General features: G+C 51.4%; 1 protein-coding gene and 1 long non-coding RNA gene across 6 annotated transcripts in view; one reads left to right on the top strand and one right to left on the bottom strand.

Annotated features, from left to right (window-relative positions):
• The window catches only part of SH3PXD2A (SH3 and PX domains 2A), a 267,638-nt gene that overhangs the window by 105,837 nt on the left and 143,139 nt on the right, over positions 1-18,662 (top strand). The gene's annotated exons all lie outside the window — the stretch shown is intronic.
• On the bottom strand, positions 9,800-14,550 carry LOC141580645 (uncharacterized). The gene is made up of 2 exons (XR_012512932.1): positions 14,382-14,550; positions 9,800-13,237 (listed from the first exon to the last, which is right to left on the bottom strand). It is a non-coding gene; the product is annotated as an uncharacterized LOC141580645 (long non-coding RNA).

Here is an 18,662-nt window from a genome sequence, read left to right as displayed (position 1 = left end):
CGTTATAGGAGGGGAGCCCACATCTTTTTATAATGGACAGTTAGCAAACCCACCCTTTTGTTCTGAAGATAGACACTATCCTTAGTCCAAGACTATGTGCAAACCTGCCATATGCTCCAGAGCAAGGGACTACCTCTGACTTCAAAGGCTGTTTGCTAGGCAAGCACCTTTGAAAAGGTCATCCAAAATAAAAAGCAGTTAATGCCTTGTTTACAAGACATATACAGCAGCAGCAGGCCCGGGGAGAATTGACTCACACGTGGGCCTTGGTGCTTTCTGAGGGCTCTTGCGTTTTGGAGGAGTGGGTAGAATCAAGTTCCATAGGAAATTAGGCCAAGCGTCGTGGGGTCACCAGCCTCTCAGGGCAGCCTACTGTTTACTTGGAATTTTCTGCCTTGTTTTAGAAGACGATTGTGGAAAATCCATCTCCTGTTGCCCGTCCTGGGATTGGAGTAGATTTCCTGTGTATCCTGAGTTTGCTGGCCCGAGGAGACTCCCCAAGAGGAAATGGTCATTACGGCATGAAGTAGAGTGTGTAGCTGCTGATGCAAAAAGCAAACAACTGTGACCAGGGACTGAGGGACTTCAGAAGCCAGGCACTGGGGCAGAAAGAGCTGCACTCCCTCTGCAAAGGCTGTGCGAGGTTCCCCTCCCACTAGCAAGCCATCTGTGTCTCTGTGCTGGCTGGCACTGGGCCTCTGGGCTTCCAGAAAGCCCTTCACCCTAATAGCTGAGTTAGCCCCATGCATAGCTGCCCATATCCCCAGACTGATGAGTCATGGAGAAGCGAGATTGCTTAGGGAGAAAAGTGAACCTAGAACCATAATCAAGGTAGGCGCTGCCAGCCTGCAGACAGCCTCGTGACCTTGTGAGCTTAGAGGTATATTTTTAGCCGGCAGGCATGCTTGGTTCTTTTGTACTGACTCGCCAGTTTACATAACGGCCCCTTAATGAAGAGGCAGTTTGGAGCCACAGTGCAGAGGGTGCTGGGTGAATTGGAAGCATGCTCTCTGGGGCCTTCCTCTCCCAGCCCCCAGAGCCCTGTGCAGCAGATCCGGTATTTGTTCCAGCATAGAAGGAAGCAGGGGGAAGGGATGTCTTCAGCTAGAGCCGGTCCATGGCTCCCTCCCTGGGCTGTAGGTGCCTGTGTGTGTCTCCACCAGGAACCAGCCGAGAAAGCCCTTCCTGAAGGGTCCTCAACGCTACGGCTCAAAGATTTCACCAGAGACTGTAACCCCCAAAGGAGAGAGGTTGAGAAGTTTCTGGGCCCCACAGGTGACCTGGGATGTCAGGAAAAGCCAAACTATGTGATGGAGAAGGAAAAATAGGGTCTGTTGGTAATTCTGGGGTTTAAAAAGGTCAGCAAGATGATAGGCCTGAGAGGCACTGTGTGTCATCTTAGACGCAGCTTGCCTCCAGCCTCCACTGGAGGTATCTTGTCTTCTCTTGCTGTAATTACTGCTTCTCATCCCCAAAAATCAGTCTCCCACTCTGTAATCTAGACAGGCAGTTCTCAGGGCCTGTTGTCAGCAGCTGACTCTGAACACAGTGTGGAAGAAATGTATTCATTCATTTCTATCACAGGTATTTATTGAACACATACTATGTGCAGCTCTGGCCACTAGTGATATGACTAAGAACAAAGTAGGCCCAGCTGTGGTTCTCAGGAAGTTTAACTTCCAGTGTGGGAGTCAGAAAGCAGACAAATAGATAACCAATTTGCAAGAGTGATGAGTGCCACAGGGAAAAATAACCAGGTCATATAGCAGGTGCTGCAGCTCAAGACATCAGAGATTAGGTGGTTGTAAAGGGCTTCTTTGCCGAGGTGACATCTGCACTGAGTAGGCATGGGATCATCAGGGCCCAGGGGTGCCAGGCTTGGGGGACAGCAAGGACAGTAACCTTAGTGGGACCAACGGTGTGTGTTTGAAGAACAGTAAGAAGTGTGTGGAACAGTGACAAGGGCTGAGTCACCCAGAGAGAGCTGGGCAGATAGGACTTGTGGAGCCAAGAGACTCCAGAACAGCTCCACCTGTGTGTTTGTGAGCTGTGCCATCTGGCTGAGTCACACCGATTCCAGGCTCTATTGCCTCGTCTGTCAAATGGGTTGATCACGAGATAGTTTGGGGTGACGTCATGAGCAGTTAAGACATGGAAAGCACTGTGTGGGCCGCAGCAGGAGAGGGCTGGTGCTGCAAACCTGTCTGTGCACGTGGCGGCTTTGCCACAGGACACAGATACGGGGTTTCCTTTGCTCTGCCCTTGGCTTGCCCTTCGCTCTGTGCTGAGTCAGCTCTTCCCACCGCAGCCCAGGCACAGCCACACTTCCTGCGGTTCTTTCCCAGCCTGTGGTAACTTGCATAGCAGCAAGGAGCTTGTTTCTAAAGAGCAGACGACCCAGATGGCTGGCTGATCTGGGCTGAAAGGTGGAGGCCTGATCTCTGATCGTGTGGCAGTGTCACTGTCACTAGCTCTGCAGGCTCTCAGCTGCAGAGCCTCCAGGTCTCGCAGGGAGTAACATGCTTTGCAGGTGTCAGCTACGCAAGGGCTTTTTTCACTTTTGAAAGGTAGATTTGTCTCCCAAGCCCTTCCCGTGTGACATCCCACATTTCAAGACCAGGAAAAGAGCCAGGCCACCTTGTTAAACTTGCTGTGTGCCTTCCCAGTCATTCTAGAAGGGAATCAGCTCCTGAACACCTACCCCAGACCCTTTGTCCTGGATGGATTGTATCCTAGGTATCTTCCCCAGAAACTGATCAGGGCAGAAAAGCCTGTCTCGTTTCATGAGCCCAGTCTGTCTGTGTCATCTAAGGTGCAGAAAATGCACCGGGCCTGAGTCTCCAGTGTCCCAGATTCTAGTGCACCCTATGCTAATCAGCGTGGCACAAAATGGAAGAAGTTAAATTTGAGCAACCAGGGATTGCCTTGCTTGTTGGCAGAGTCACCAGAAAGTGGCAGGCATGATTTCAGGGCTTGGTGACACTCCTGTCCTTTCCCCTCCAACCTCTCCCCCTGGAAATACATTGTTTTCTTGCCCGATGCCCAAATGTCCTTTTACAAGGTCAGATCCTTTCCCTCCATGCTAAGAGAGCACAGTTACACCCCGGTATCCCCAGGGATGGTGCTTCCAGCCAATTCACACTCTAGCATAGATGGCTGACTGGATGGTTACTGAGACCAGGGTTGATAGAGATGAGAGGGCAGAAGGCAGCTGAGGCTGGAGACGGAAGAAGGTGCTAGGCCTCAAAGGCCTGTATGGAATCCAGAGAAGGGGCTGTTGGGAGCTTTTGTGGAGCGGAGAGGACCAGCTGGGGTCCTGGAGAGGCAGGTGAGAGGGCATGGTGGCTTGGCCTAGGCTGGGCCCTGGGTAGAGGGAAGTCGACAGGTCTGTCTTAGAGGAACAGCCAAGAGGCCATGCTGAGGGATTGAAGGTACTGGGGAGGGGAATGATTATGCTCGCAGCTCTGGGCCGCCCTGGCCAACATGGCAGAAGGAGCTTTTCATGGCACCACCACTCGCGACTCCTGCCTGTGGGCTGCCTCCTCGGGGGTGAAGGGAAAGGGCCTCCCCCCTCCTCCCTGGGGTGGCCAAGGCCTCTGGAGCACATGAAAGGTGCTTTGTGGTGGGCAGCCTCCCTCCCCAGGAGCCTCTGGGCACTGGGCACTCTTGTTTCCGGGTCCAGGTTTCACTGGGGGGTCGGGAGGGGCAGCAGCGCGTGGCGGTGGTAGAGGGGAACACTGAGGCGCATTGAGAGGGAGCTCCGGCCCCCCACGCCTTCTTAGGAGGTGAGGGGTACTGGAGGCAAATCCCCATAGTGTCCCTGGCCTAATCCCCCACACTGCCCTTCAGGGTCAAATGGACCCAGGCTCAAGGACAAAGCCCCAAGCCAGAGGTCTTCCCTGGCAGGGACTGAGCTGCCTCTAGGCATCGCCTGTGTGAACTGATGTGTCATTCATCCGGGGGCTGCCTGGCACCCAGTAGTCCCATCGTTCTGGGCCCTGAAAATACCTCCTCTCCCTTCACCTCCACAGTGCCCAGGACTGATGTCTACTGAGGAGGCCCCAGGATGCCAGGATGCCTGGCCTCCAGACCACAGTCGGCCCCAGGGGACTGGCAGGCTTGAAGATGGAGCTTGTTCACCTGAATGTACCTTTAGAAGGGAAGGGAGGAGGCGAATGCGGAGGGTGGGAATTGGCTGGTGACCTCACCTGTCTCTACCTGTCAGGGACAGCATGGCCTGGTGACCCCCATACAGGCTTCAGCCACCAAGATCGAAGCTCATGCAAAGTAAAGGGGCTGGGCTTCTGTTTCTCCCCAGGCCCAAACACTTGAAGCCAGATTTCGCCTTAGTGAGGACACATTTGGGTGAATCTCATACAGAACTTCCAGGGACAGGAGAACTTCCCAGCGAGCAGGGGCTAGGTTCTGAGCCCTGGCTTTGGGCTCCTTCAGATCTGGGTTCACACCGGGGCTTTTTACTTGGTGCTACTTACCTGAACCAAAACTCTGCTGTTTTCCATGGCTGAGATGGTGAACTATTGTACTTCCACAGTGGAGGACTTAGAGCCAGACAAACCTGGGGTTCAAATCCCAACTCGGCAGGCTGGGCACAGTGTCTCACACCTGTAGCCCTGGCTACTTGGGAGGCTAAGGCAGGAGGATTGCTCAAGCCCAAGAGTTTGAGACCAGCCCGGGCAACATAGTAAGACCCTGTTTCAAAAAATAAAAATTAAAAGAAATCCCAACTCAGCCTCTTCATAGTTGTGTGACTTTGGGCCAGTTTTAATCAGTTTAATTCTGAACCTCTGTCATAATCCTCTGAATTATGACAACCTCTCACAATCCCAGGTTGTTGAGAGCCTTACACACACCTGAGCTGCCCACCTGTTTCTGTTATTCAGTGGGGTGAAGTTTGGGACCAAGGAGCTCGCTAAGGTTTTTATTTCAGAAGTTCCTTGATTGGAGATGGGCAAGACTGGCTGAACTCTCTGTGGTTTTGAAGACAGCGTGGCATGAGAACATGTAAAGTTTATGCCTGGGGCCGGGCGCGGTGGCTCAAGCCTGTAATCCCAGCACTTTGGGAGGCCGAGGCGGGTGGATCACGAGGTCGAGAGATCGAGACCATCCTGGTCAACATGGTGAAACCCCGCCTCTACTAAAAATACAAAAAATTAGCTGGGCATGGTGGCGTGTGCCTGTAATCCCAGCTACTCAGGAGGCTGAGGCAGGAGAATCGCCTGAACCCAGGAGGCGGAGGTTGCGGTGAGCCGAGATCGCGCCATTGCGCTCCAGCCTGGGTAACAGGAGCGAAACTCCGTCTCAAAAAAAAAAAAAAAAAAAAAAAAAAAAAAAAAAAAGTTTATGCCTGGAGTTACGTTATACGTTTAGGAGGGAAAACAGGCTCTTGTATGGAATCTCTGGAAAAAAGTTAAGTCAACAAAATAAAGTGAAGCCAAGCATTGTGGCACGCTCCTGTGGTCCCAGCTACTCAGGAGGCTGAGGTGGGAGGATCACTTGAGCCCAGGAGTTCGAGGTTACAGCGAGCTATGATCATGCCCCTGCACTCCATCCTGGGGGACAGGGTGCAATCCTGTCTTTAAACAAAATTTGTTTTAATTTCAAAAAAGAAAAAGAGCAAAGTGAAATTTGAAAGGAGCAGATTTTGCTCTTCTCTATAAAATAATCGTTGCAGACCTAAGCTTCAAAATAAAGGAGGCGGGGGCTGGGGGGCGGGGTAGGTGAGATGAGTGAGTGACGGGTAATTTGGTGGCCAGGTGATTCTTCTCTGATTGGCACATTTGTTACACTTGGCCTCTCATTTCTGATCTGAAAGATGAATCAGACAGTTTAATAGTTGGTAGTTGGTGAAGCTGGCTTAAGTAAGACCTATGTGGTCTTGCTTACCAGGAAGACTGGCTCCTGAAAGAAAGAGGGCGAAACAGCTGTTCACGATATGAGCCCAGTGGTCCAGAGATGTTGACTTGGCTCTAGGGAGGAAGTTGCAAACAGCTTTCTAAGGAACTTTGTGTGAGGCTTGGAACTTTAACAAGTGAAACTATCATAAATGAGAGAGAATGTCTACTTAAGGATTATAGGTACTATTTATTAAGCATGTACTTCTGCCAGATACTGTGCAAAGGGTTTCATGTGCCTATGTTATCTCATTTAATGACAACTCTACTTGCACATGAAGACTCACAGGCTAGAATGGGTGCATGACTTAGCCAAGGCCACTCAGCTAGTAAGAGGCAGAGCTGGGGTTCAAACCTGGTTCCCTCCACTTCCAAACTTCCAAGCCCAAGCTCTTAATAACGATTTTTTATTCTTTTGTTTGTTTGTTTGTTTTTGAGATGGCGTCTCACTCTGTCACCCAGGCTGGAGTGCAGTGGCACAGTCTTGACTCACCGCAACCTCTGCCTCCTGGGTTCAAGCAGTTCTCCTGCCTCAGCTTCCTGAGTAGCTGGGATTATAGGTGCCCGCCACCACGCCGGGCTATTTTTTTTTTTTTTTTTTTTTTTGGACTCTTAGTAGAGAAAGGGTTTCACCATGTTGGCCAGGCTGGTCTCAAACTTTGACCTCAAGTGATCTGCCTGCGTCAACCTCCCAAAGTGTTGGGATTACAGGCGTGAGCCACTGCACCCGGCCTTTGACCAGTATTCTTTATGTCCTTGCCACAGAGTGGGATTGCCCAAGAGGTACTGTCTGGAGATTGACAGTTAAGATTTGGTATAAAATGGTGGGTATTTTGCCTACACCAGGGTGTTTGCATATCTTTAAACCTTGTTTCAAGTTTTATCTCCTTTATACACACACGCACACACACACACACACACACACACACTCACATTAGAGGTTGTGATCAATGTTTTCCTTTTAATAAAGTATCACATTCAGGTTTTAGCTAGATTATATTTTCTCAGTTACCACAGATTATTCACTTAATCTGTCAACATCTACCATCCACCTCGTGGCAGATGCTGGAATTGCAGGCATAGTGTCCAGAAGGAAATAATTGCATTCTGGAAAGCTGGCTCTGGAAGCCCAAACCTGTGAAGTTGCTACGTAATGACAGTCATCATAGATGCTATTTTCTAAACCATGATTCAAAAGTACTAAAGCAAGGAAGAAAGATGTCCCACTTTACTGTTATCTTTCTATGTGACTTCTAAAGCTGAGAAGTTTTCCTTTGAGGCACCAAATAGAACCTTAGGAAAAATCAAGGGTTTTACTTACTCATCCCTAAAACTTGGTGAGGGAGGAACTCTGGGCCTGAGGTCTGCTTCGCTGTCCCATTTCTTTCGCTGCCACTGACAGCAGTTTCTCCAACATTAGGTTGTTCTGTGCGTTGTAATAGATTTGTATTTATTAGTTCAGAATCCCCCATAAGGATGAGTCACAGCCCTTCTCTGAGCCTGAGTTTCCCCGCATCTGTGAAATACAAGGATTGGACTTGATGCTGTCTAGGTTTTCTCATCGTCTCAACATTTTGTGATCTAACAACTATTAAGACCGAAGGAATAAATGCCTGATAATGGAATATCATGCAAAGGGGAAAAGATTTGAGGAGAACTAGAGTCCTCTAGGCCTGCCTCAAATCCTACTATACTGGCAGCATGTGGCTGCCTCTGTATAAGGCCAGCCTTGTACCCTTCCCACCCCCTCGTCCACTCCCTCATTTCCTTTGGAAGGCAGAGAAAGCCCCCTTGTCCGGAATGTTTCCCTGCAAAGGGCTCCTGCGGAGAGACTGCACACACAGGCACGACTTTGACCTTCACCTTTGCCCCTCACTGACATGGTGAAAAAGGGTTCTTATCCTCCCTTCTCTAGGTTTGGGGAGGCAGCGAATCAGCTAGGGTGAGGAGGAATTCAATGAAAATATAAATAGAAACGTGGTCTATAAATAACAGTGCCCCAAAATATCAGGAGGCATGAATACTGGCTGGGCAGCAGACAGCCACAAATCACGGAGGCCTGGACAGGGAGTGTGGGTTATTCAGTTGCTTTTGTGTCTCTCGGGATGCTTCCAACTTGCTGGTGGGCTTGAAGAAACCCTCTCTCTTTCTGGGTCCTAGAAATGTCCTCTTTGTTGGCAACATTTGTTGCCTCCCTTGCACCCATCTCTCACTAAACCTTCCTTAACACCGCCCGGAATTAGGTGTGGTGCTTAATCCCAGCAGCATGTGACTTGGGGAAATTCAGAAGAGATCTCTGAGCTTTCGTTTTTTTTTTAATCTGTTCTCATGAGGATTTTAAAAGCTGGAGATTTTGAAGGGCAAGAACCGTATCTCATTTCATCTTGGTTAACAGGGTGGAACCTGGGGCCAGATAGCCTGGATTCATATCCCCATACTGCTCCTTACCAGCTGTTTGGCCTTGGAAATGTTACTTAACTGTGCTTCAATTTCCTAATTAAATGGAAAGAATAATGTTTTCTATATTGTTGGGCATTTGGGAAGAATAAGTCAGTTAATATTTGTGCAGTGCTTAAAATGGTGTCTGGCACATAGTAGACCTATATGAATATTTACTAAGCAAAGAAACAAATCTATAGATCCCCTGTGCCTACAGTGGTAGCTGGTATGTAGTAGCTGCTCAATAAATGTGTAGCATGAATGACTGACCTGCCCACCTTGCAGTCATTCAGTAAGAACATGAATGAATACTTTCTAAGCCACAAAGTTCTATGCAAGTGAAAGTGGGAATATTATTCTTACCTACTGGGATGCCAATTTGACAAGGGTTAATGGTACACTCCCTCATTATCCTTATTCATCTTCTCTGCCTTGCATACTCTACATTCTGCTTGTCTGGGGGAAATGCCTGGAGCTGAGACAGCTCAGTGATAGAAAAGGTCTGTTTCCCACTGCAGCGTTCTTTGGCAGTGCCAGCCCCTCTGCGTGGCCTAGCACTGCCCTACCCTTCTTAGTGTTAGGTCCTCATTGTGGGTGGTGCTGACAAAGTTTTCCCAGGAAAAGCAAAGCAAAGCAAGCTCTTAAGCAGACAAACGGTGGGTTGTGCAGCATTTTGCTATATGCAGATTTTAAATATAAATAAAAGAAACAAACAACAAAAAAAGCCCATGTCCTTCAACGAAGCAACCTGAATAGACACGGCAGAAAGAGCGTTGACCCCAGGAGTCAGGTGCCAGGTTCTAGGCTCAGGCCTGCCTCAGCTTATGTATAGGGTAGGGACCATCCCACCAGCTATCTGAGCCTCTTCAGGTCTGGAAGGTGTTGGATTCTCTTGGTAATTCTCAGCCTCAAAGGTATGTGAGAATCGCTCAGGGGGCTCTTAAAAAAAGGCAGACTCTCACCCTGTCCATCCCCTTCCACTCCAATTCAGGGTGTCTGGGCAAATTTTAGGAACTTCATTCATTACCAGTGCTCCAAATATCTCTGATTCAGGTAACGCAGGGACCCTGACCTCCCAAGAGCAGTGCTAGGCCTTGTAGTAGTTACCTGGGTAACAAATCATCCCCAAAATTAGCATCTTAAAGCAACAATAAAAGGCCAGGCATGGTGGTTCATGCCTGTAATCCTAGCACTTTTGGAGGCCAAGGTGGGAGGATCACTTGAGCCTGGGAGTTCGAGACCAGCCTGGACAACATAGAGACCCCTATCTCTACAAGAAATTTTAAAAAATTAGCCAGGCATGGTGACACACACCTGTGGTCCCAGCTACTTGGGAGGCTGAGGTGGGAGGATCACTTAAGCTTGGAGGTCCAGGCTACAGTGAGCCAAAATTGCACCACTGTACTCCAGCCTGGGCAACACGGCAAGACTCTGTCTCAAAACAGCAATAACAACAACAAGAATAAAAATGTATTATCTTGACATAGTCTCTATGGGCCAGGAATTCAGGAACTGCTTAACTGGATGGTTGAGTCAGAATCGCTCATGAGGCTGTAGTCAGGATGTCAGCTGAAGGCGTGACTGTAGTTAGGGCACTCGCCTGCAAGATAGCTTGCTCATCTGGCTGGGAGACCTGCTGGCAGAGGCCCCAGCTCCTTGCCACGTGGATGTCCACAGTGCTGCTTCGGCATCCTTACAACGTGGAAGCTGGCTTCCCTCAGCATGAGCATCCGAGAAAGAGATGAGGAAGGCAGTTACAACCTTGCTATCATCTGCCTTGTAAGTCATACGATTATCCCACAATATCCCATTGCCTCCACAGGTCAGCCCTGGTTAGTGTGGGAGGGGACCACCAGGCAAGAGTCCCCAGGGCCATCTTGGAGGCTGACTTCCACAGGCTCCTTTGAGTCCTCAGCTCTATGAAACACTGTTAGTGGATGGCAGCTCTTGCTGTTGGGTTAGGATTTGTAGAGACTGGAGGCAGGAAAGACAGCCACATTGGAGACCCTAGCAAATGCAGCCGGTAAGCACAGAAGCCCAGAAGCTTACAGCCTGTGTCTTTAAGCCAGAACCAGGCTGCCAGCTCAAGTGCCCTTAGAATTCAGCCTGGCCACTGAGTTACTAAGACAAGGTGGGCAGAGCATGACCCTCTCGGAGCTTAGATTTGACTTCAGAAAGTGAGGGGGCTGAACAAGGTGGCCTCTGGTGTCACCGGGTCTTCACCTGTGATCCACGTGGACTGCGGTGGGAGTTCACATTGTATGTGCCCAGCCAGTGACCAGCCCCAGGCTGCTCCCCGAGCTCCTGACCTGTAGGGTTAAGACTTGAGGAAGGCCGGGCGCGGTGGCTCACGCCTGTAATCCCAGCACTTTGGGAGGCTGAGGCGGGCGGATCACCTGAGGTCAGAAGTTCGAGACCAGCCAGGCCAACATGGTAAAATTCCATCTCTACTAAAAATACAAAAATTTGCCAGGCATGGTGGCACGCGCCTGTAGTCTCAGCTACTTGGGAGGCAGAGGCAGGACAATTGCTTGAACCCAGTAGGTGGAGGTTACAGGGAACCGAGATCGTTCCACTGCACTCCAGCCTGGGTGACAGAGCAAGACTCTGTCTCAAAAAAAAAAAAAAAAAAAAAAAAGACTTCGGGAAGAAGGGCTTGGGGCAAGTGTGAAGGTGTGGGTGTCTTCTCAGTGTGAACATTCTGGTCCTCGGCCCTGGAGGTCCAAGAACTCAGATGTTTCTGCACATGCAACTATAGTCGCTTCAGCCTGCTCTGTGTGGCCATTCAGTCTCTTTGGCATCCTTCATAACCCCCACCGCAGGGCCTCCCAGCGTGCATCCTGACGCACATACCCCACTGGATTCCCTTCGGCTTCTCGGGTGTGCCTGTCCCTTCAGTCTCTGGGCCTCTGCTCAGGCTTCTCCCTCTACCTGGAACACTCCGCCCGCTCGCCTTTGCCTGGCTCACTCTCACCACTTCCTCAGGCATGTCTCCCTCCTGTGTGTGCCCATCAAGGCCAACACATCACAGCGCAGTGCCCACACGGTGTCCTCTGTGAGGGCAGGGACCGTCACCATCACACCCCAGCCCCAGCGTGGTGCCAGCATTTGGGAGGGAGCAAATGAGTGCTGTGTGTGGGCCCTTCTTTCAGGGATGGGGTAGAGTTGAGATGCACCCCGTCGGGAAAGCTGACCACAGGATGCACAGCCTGGGGTTCGGGAAAAGGAAGGAAGACAGCAGAATCATGAAGAGCTTAGGCACGTTCAGTCGGCCTGAAGAAAGAGACCCTGGCACATCCAATCCCAGCTCCGCCACTGACTCACTGTGCAGCCTTGGGTAGGCCACTCAGCTTCTCTTACCTTCAGTTTACCCATCTGTAAAGTGAGAATAACAACAGCACCCTGTATGTAGCTCAGAGGTTGTTAAGAGGCTCAACTATCATAATAAATACCAGGTACGTGGCACGGGGCTTAGCACATACCAAGTGCTCAATGAATGTCACGTCCTCTTATGTGACTGTCACCATCCTTGCGGGAGAGGGTGGAACCACAGAAAATGCTGCTGGGAGGTTGATGAAGAGAGTGGACTGTCTGGGCTTAGCGTTGCCAACAGAACCAAAAGCTCAAGAAAAGCAGACTTGGCCGGGCGCGGTGGCTCATGCTTGTAATCCCGGCACTTTGGGAGGCTGAGGCGGGCAGATCACTAGGTCAGGAGTTCAAGACCAGCCTGTCCAATGTGGTGAAGCCCCATTTCTACTAACAAATACAAAAATTAGCTGGGTGTGGTGGAGCATGCCTGTAGTCCCAGCTACTTGGGAGGCTGAGGCAGGAGAATTGCTTGACCCAGGAGGCAGACATTGCAGTGAGCCAAGATCATGCTGCTGCACTCCAGCATGGGTGACAGAGTGAGACTCCATCTCAAAAGAAAAGAAAAGCAGACTTTGGGCCAGGCGCAGTGGCTCACGCCTGTAATCTCTGAACTTTGGGAGGCCAATGTGAGTGGGTTGCTTGAGCCCAGGAGTTCAAGACCAACCTAGGCAACATAGTGAGACCACATCTCTACAAAAATAATAAATAAACAAATACAATGAAAGCAGCCTTTGGTGGACAGTGTCCATCGCAAGAGAGCCAGGCAAACTCCCTGCGGCTGGCCTGGCCAGGCCTGTGGTTTTGGGCCCTTTGCCGACGGGCCTCTGCTTCCTACAGCTTTTCCTCTTTCTCAGAAGCGAGCGAGCATCTTTCAGCATCATCGCTGCCACCCAAGACTTCCATCCTGCCCACAGCCTCCTCACCTGGCTGGGCCTTTGTGCGGCGTCTCTCTGAGCCCCAGAGGCCTTGTGCCCATCGCCCAGCCCCCACACTGTGGGCCATGCCACAGGAAGAGGCTGTCGGGAAGCTCTGCCCAGCGTCCCACCGTCTTTCCTGAGGGCAGCCTCCCCTGGAGGGAGGAGCCGAGGCTGCACAGGCTGAATGGGGCCCTTTATTCCCGGCTCCCACAGGGAGCATGCAGAGCCACTGCCCACCACGCCCGCCACACCCACACCCACATAGAGGAGGGACAGCTTGGCCCCAGTGCAGGCTTCTGAGCTAACCACACTCTGGCCCCGCTCTGTCTGGGTCCTGGAGGGCGAGTCCACCCCTCTTCCCCAGCCCTGGCTGAAGCTGCTGTCCCTAACATGTGGAATGAGCTGTATTTGCTAGTCCTCCATGGGTCTGGGGGTGTTTAAATGAGAGACAGCCTAGAGCAAGCCGGTGTGAACACTCACACTCACCGTTCAGCAAGTCGTTGTCAGGGTCCCTGTGTGCCAGTCCTTGTGCTGGACGCTGAGGATACATTTGTGGGCTTCATTGACCACAGGAAGCTTGCATTCTGTCCTGAGGGAACCCTGTAAAGGCAGATTCAGAAGATCGTTATCAATGGTGGCAGATTCTGGGAGGGAAAAAATGGAGGCCGGAGAGAGAGGCTGCGTGGCCAGCAAAGGCCTCCTGATGAGGGTGCAAGATGACAGCCGGGCAAAGTGCAGCAGAAACAGTGCTCTAGGAATGGTCAGCGAGCATGCAGGCCCTGAGGTGGGGAAGAGCAGGATGTGCCTGTGGCGTGGGTGGAGTGACGGGAGATGGGCAGGTGGAGAGAGAGGCCGGAGACGTAGCCTGCCCAGCATCCGGGGCTGCAGAAGGGAATTTGGATTTTATCCTCAGCACCCTGGGCAGTTACTGAAAGGGTTAAGCAAGGGTTACAGTTTGAGAATGTTATTCTGAGGCCAGGTGCAGTGGTACACTATCTATAATCCCAGCAGTACTCTGGGGGGATCGCTTGAGCCCAGAAGTTCAAGACCAGCCTGGGCTACATGGTGAAACCTAGTTTCTACAAAAAAAAAAAAAAAAAAAAAAAAATTAGCCTGGTATGGAGGCACATGCCTGTAATCCCAGCTACTTGGGAGGCCAAGGTGGGAGAATCACTTGAACCCCAGAGGCGGAGGTTGCAGTGAGCCAAGGTCACTCTCCTGCACTCCAGCCTGGGTGACAGAGCAAGACCCTGTCTCAATAAATAAAAATGAAAAATCAATGGTTCTGGTCCCACGGCTCTAGAATGTGCTCTAGAAAATACTTCCGCGCCAGGCACAGTGGCTCAAGCCTGTAATCCCAGCACTTTGGGAGGCCGAGGCGGGTGGATCACGAGGTCAAGAGATCGAGACCATCCTGGTCAACAAGGTGAAACCCCGTCTCTACTAAAAATACAAAAAATTAGCTGGGCATGGTTGTGCGTGCCTGTAATCCCAGCTACTCAGCCGGCTGAGACAGGAGAATTGCCTGAACCCAGGAGGCGGAGTTTGCGGTGAGCCGAGATCGCACCATTGCACTCCAGCCTGGGTAACAAGAGCGAAACTCCGTCTCAAAAAAAAAAAGAAAAAAGAAAAAAGAAAATACTTGCATTCCATTTGGTTCAGCAAAGATGTGTCAGCCTGTTCATGGGCCTGGGACTAGATGCTTTATCACTAGCAGACACCCATACAATCCCAGTTCACCCACCTGGGGCGAGGGAGAGAAAGATACTGTTCCCCTCAGCCTGGCTCTGCTCGCTGGGTGTGGGAACCTCCGAGATCGTTCTTCCCTCCGAGGTGCAGTGATGCTTTCTGCAGGTGAGCCGTGGCTGCTGGAGGGTGAAGGCTGCTCTGTCATGAACCCCACTGGGCTTTTGCAAGTGTGTTTCCCTGGGTATGTGGGAAGGGGTGGGGAGTGCCAGAGCAGAAAGACACACCTGTGTGAGTCACCCCAGAATGCCCCGAGGGGGCAGGTGGAGTGAACAATTGGCCAATCGGCTGCCTGGCCATTGTGTCACGTCCTCTGCTGCTGGGCCGGAGAAATGGGAGCTGTGTGGGAGACAGGGATGTGTTTATGGGGTGGGTGAATCAGGAAGGGCGGCCGCAGGCTGAGGGGAGCTCATGTTTGGCCTTGGTGGGAAGCCAGGTGGATGGACTGGGTGCCTGGGAAATGCTTCTGGTGCTTGGATTCCACATGGCCAGCAAGGAGACAGGCAGGGCCCACCCCACCCCTTCCCACCCACTTGACTGGAATTGTCAACTCATAAGAGATCCAATTTGTTCACCATTTACCATGGGCAGGGCTCCATGTTAAATGCTTTTACAGACTCATTTGTTGGCTCTTCACAATAGTCCTTTGCCTTAGGCATTACTGCCCCCCATTTTGCACTTTGAGGAAACTGGGATTCGAACAGGTTGTGTCTCATCCCCTGTCACATAACAGTAAGTGGCAGAGCCAGATGTGCCAGTCACGACTCGCCTGGTGATGAGAAATAGACCCATCTCACTCCGGCTTAAGAAAAAGGGGAAACTTACTTGTTCATATAACTGAAAACCAAGAGTAATGGTTTCAGGCATAGCGGGATCTAGGGGGCCAAATCTGTGCCTCTTAAGCCCTCAGCTTGGCTCTCTTTTCTGTTGACCTAATTCTCCGACAGACTTCCCCCAGATGGTAACAGATACATAAAGATGCTTCCTAGCAACTTGGGGCTTGGCATTTATGAGTTAGCAGCAGCTGTAGAGAGAGAACACGTCTCTTTCTGGTAGTTCCAGTGACAGTCCCAGGCTGAGTCCCACCGGACCAACTTGGGTCGCATGCCCATGGCTGGACTGTACTGACTGATCAGCCCCACTGAAATCCCATGGACTGAGCATGAAGGAGGGATTGTTTCCCAAAGGAAAATTAGGGCACTGTAATAATTAAAAGCTGGCAGGCAAACCTAACCAGTGCCTCCCATGCTAGACTTCAAGCCAGAGGCAGGGTCTTGGCTCTAAAAAGAGATTCATGGGAGCCAGAACTCAGGGCATGGAGTCAGCATGCCTGGGCTGCTGACCTTCACCATTGGGATTGTGTCTTTCCAGAACCTGCATGTGCCCACTGCTTCCAGCCTCAGCTGGGCCTCACTCCAGCCCTCCCCCAGCAAGTAAATGGCGACAAAGCCAGATGTTGCAAGTGAAGAAGCAGGATCAGGTGTCAGGGTGTGATCTGAGCCAGGTACAAGGCTATGGACTCTGGGGATGTCATCTCAGCTGCACCAGAAGCTGGAGGCAGCCCAGCAGGGGAGCAGATGGCCTGCAGTTCCCAGGCTGCAGAGGGTCAAAGGTGGCATGTGAGTTTCAGGGGCAGCACTTAAAAAGACAAGCAGGGGCCTGCCCATCAGCTGCTCCCACCCTAGCCTAGGTAGGGCTAACCCAGGTGAAGGCTGGGTGGCCCCGCAGTCAGGAAACAGCTGAACATCAAGGGCAGGGCCAGCTTTCAGGAAGCCTGAAGAGCCAGCAGAGGCTGTTTCGCCATTCTTCTCCCCCTGCTCACTACATCCTCTTCCATCCAGGCCTCTCTGCTCTGTGCTCTCTTTCCTAGCGAGACCCTGTTGTTGAGTGAGAAGCCAGTGCCTGCTCATACTTAGGTGTGAATGGTTAATAAGGCTCACTGTACGGTTCTCCAGGGAGGAGTTCACGCATCTTGACCAAAATCTTAAAGAAACCAATTCTGATTCTGCAATCTCAGGCATCAAAGAAGTAGGCTGTGAGATTGTTTGTTTGCTTTTAGAGTTGGGTATTCTTAGGGCCCAGGGCATACCCTCTTGGTGTCTCCTTGCTTTAAACCATCAAAAGGCCCAGCCTGGGCCAGATGCAGTGACTCAGGCCTATAATCCCAGCACTTTGGAAGGCTGAGGCAAGTGGATCGCTTGAGGCCTGGAGTTCGGGACCAGCCTGGGCAACATAGCAAGACCTCATTTCTAGAAAAATGTAGCCAGGTGTTGTGCAGACCTGCAGTCCCAGCTACTCGGAAGGCCGAGGTGGGAGGATCGCTTAAGCCCAGGAGTTCAAGGCTGCAGTGAGCCATGATAGCCTGGGTGGACTCCAGCCTGGGTGGTGGACAAGACCCTGTCTCAAAAACAAAAAAAGAGTCCAGGCTGCTTCTTCTTGGACCAGCTTGGATCGGAGTTGGGGGTTGGTAACAGCCTCTCAAAATCAAACAGACTGAGACTGAAGGAGCGGTGATCTGTGTTTTGATTTTCATGGCGAAGGAAGCCCCATTAGTGGAATCATGGTTATATTCTCTCTGTTCTCCTCTGCCCAGGGCCCTTCATTTAAGAGCTTCTGTCAAAAAAATAAAAAAATTTTTTTAAAGGCCGGGCGTGGTGACTCACGCCTGTAATGCTAGCACTTTGGGAGGCCGAGGTGGGTGGATCACCTGAGGTCAGGAGTTCAAGACCAGCCTGGCCATCATGGTGAAACCCTATCTTGAAAAATAAATAAATAAATAAATAAAATAAAATAAAATAAAGAGCTTCTGCCTTCATCAACCTGTTAGCAAACAGCACGGATGAAAGCGTCTGATGGGGGCAACTGGACATGGGGTTCTTGGCTGGCCCCGCCCACTTTGCACAGGGACCTGATCAGGTCTCAGGACCGCAGAGAGCTGTGGGAGTGGGAGACTTAACCTCTTCTTCCTCTCACATGCACTGCCTGTGTCTTATCACCCCAGAGCATGCATGTCACCCTTGTGGGGGAGGGAGGTTCCCTCTAGGAATCCTTACATCTTCCTTCCTCCAGTTGATCTGGGAAATCTGTTCATCTCTTCTCTTCTGGGTGTCAGATCAGCCCTCAGAGCCAGAGAAGGACTCGCCCCCCATTCGCTCAGCTTCAGGTCCCCATGGCTTTCGTCTCTCCTCAGGCTCAGAGACCCTGGAGCTGCTCAGTCAAGACACCCCCCATCCACCCCCCACCCCGAGAGCTTCAGGCTGCACCCACATCCATGTCACCCAGCACTACGCCAGATATGTCCAGGGACTCAGGGGGTAGAGAACCCACCCCTGTCCTCAGGGCCACTGCAATCCACTTAGGGATACGGGGGCCCGGTCAGGTGACTGGTCTGCCCAATGACTCTCCCATAACCGCCTGTGGTAGGTTGAACTGCTCCCAAAAAGGTATGTCCAAGTCCTAACCCCTTGAAACCTCTGAATCTGGCCTTACTTGGAGAAAGGGTCTTGGCAGATGTCATTAAGGATCTTAAAATGAGATCATCCTGGATTTAGGGTGGACACTAAACTTAATGACAGGTGTTATGAGACAAGGCAGAAGAGATGTGAGACACAGCCCCGGGGCGGGAAGGCCACATAGAGACCAAGGCGGGGACTGGAGTGATGCCGCCACGGGCCAAGAGATGCCTGCAGCCCCAGAAGCTGGAAGAGGTGCAGAAGGACTCTCCCCTGGTGCCTCCAGAAGGAGCGTGACACTGCTGGCACCGTGATTTCAGACTTCTGACCTCCAGAACCAGCAGTGAATACATTCCTGGGTTGTTGTTTGTTTGTTTTGAGACAGTCTCACTCTTTCACCCAGGCGGGAGTACAGTGGCACGATCACGACTCATTGCCGCCTCAACCTCCCAGGCTCAAGCAATCCTCCCACTTCAGCCTCCTGAGTAGCTGGCATCACAGGCGTGCACCACCATGCCCAGCTGATATTTTTTTTAGCATTTTGTAGAGACTGTGTTGCTTAGTCTGGTCTTAAACTCCTGAGCTCAAGCGATCCTCCATCCTCAGCCTCCCAAATAGCTGGGATTATAGGCATGAGCCACCATGGTCTGCCAGATTCCTGTTATTTTAAGCCACCGGGTTTGTGGTCATTTGTGCCAGCAGCCTTAGGTGACAACTGCATCCCACCTTCCTTTCTGTTCTCAGGCCCAGTTAGAAGGGCAGGAGGGCTATCCTTGGGGCACGAGCCTCTGCACAGCACAGCGTGTGGGCTCCAGGCCCTCCTGTGC

The sequence above is a fragment of the Saimiri boliviensis genome, chromosome 12, assembly GCF_048565385.1.
Source record: "Saimiri boliviensis isolate mSaiBol1 chromosome 12, mSaiBol1.pri, whole genome shotgun sequence".
Lineage (NCBI taxonomy): Eukaryota > Metazoa > Chordata > Mammalia > Primates > Cebidae > Saimiri > Saimiri boliviensis.
This window is presented reverse-complemented; position numbering and strand designations above follow the sequence as displayed.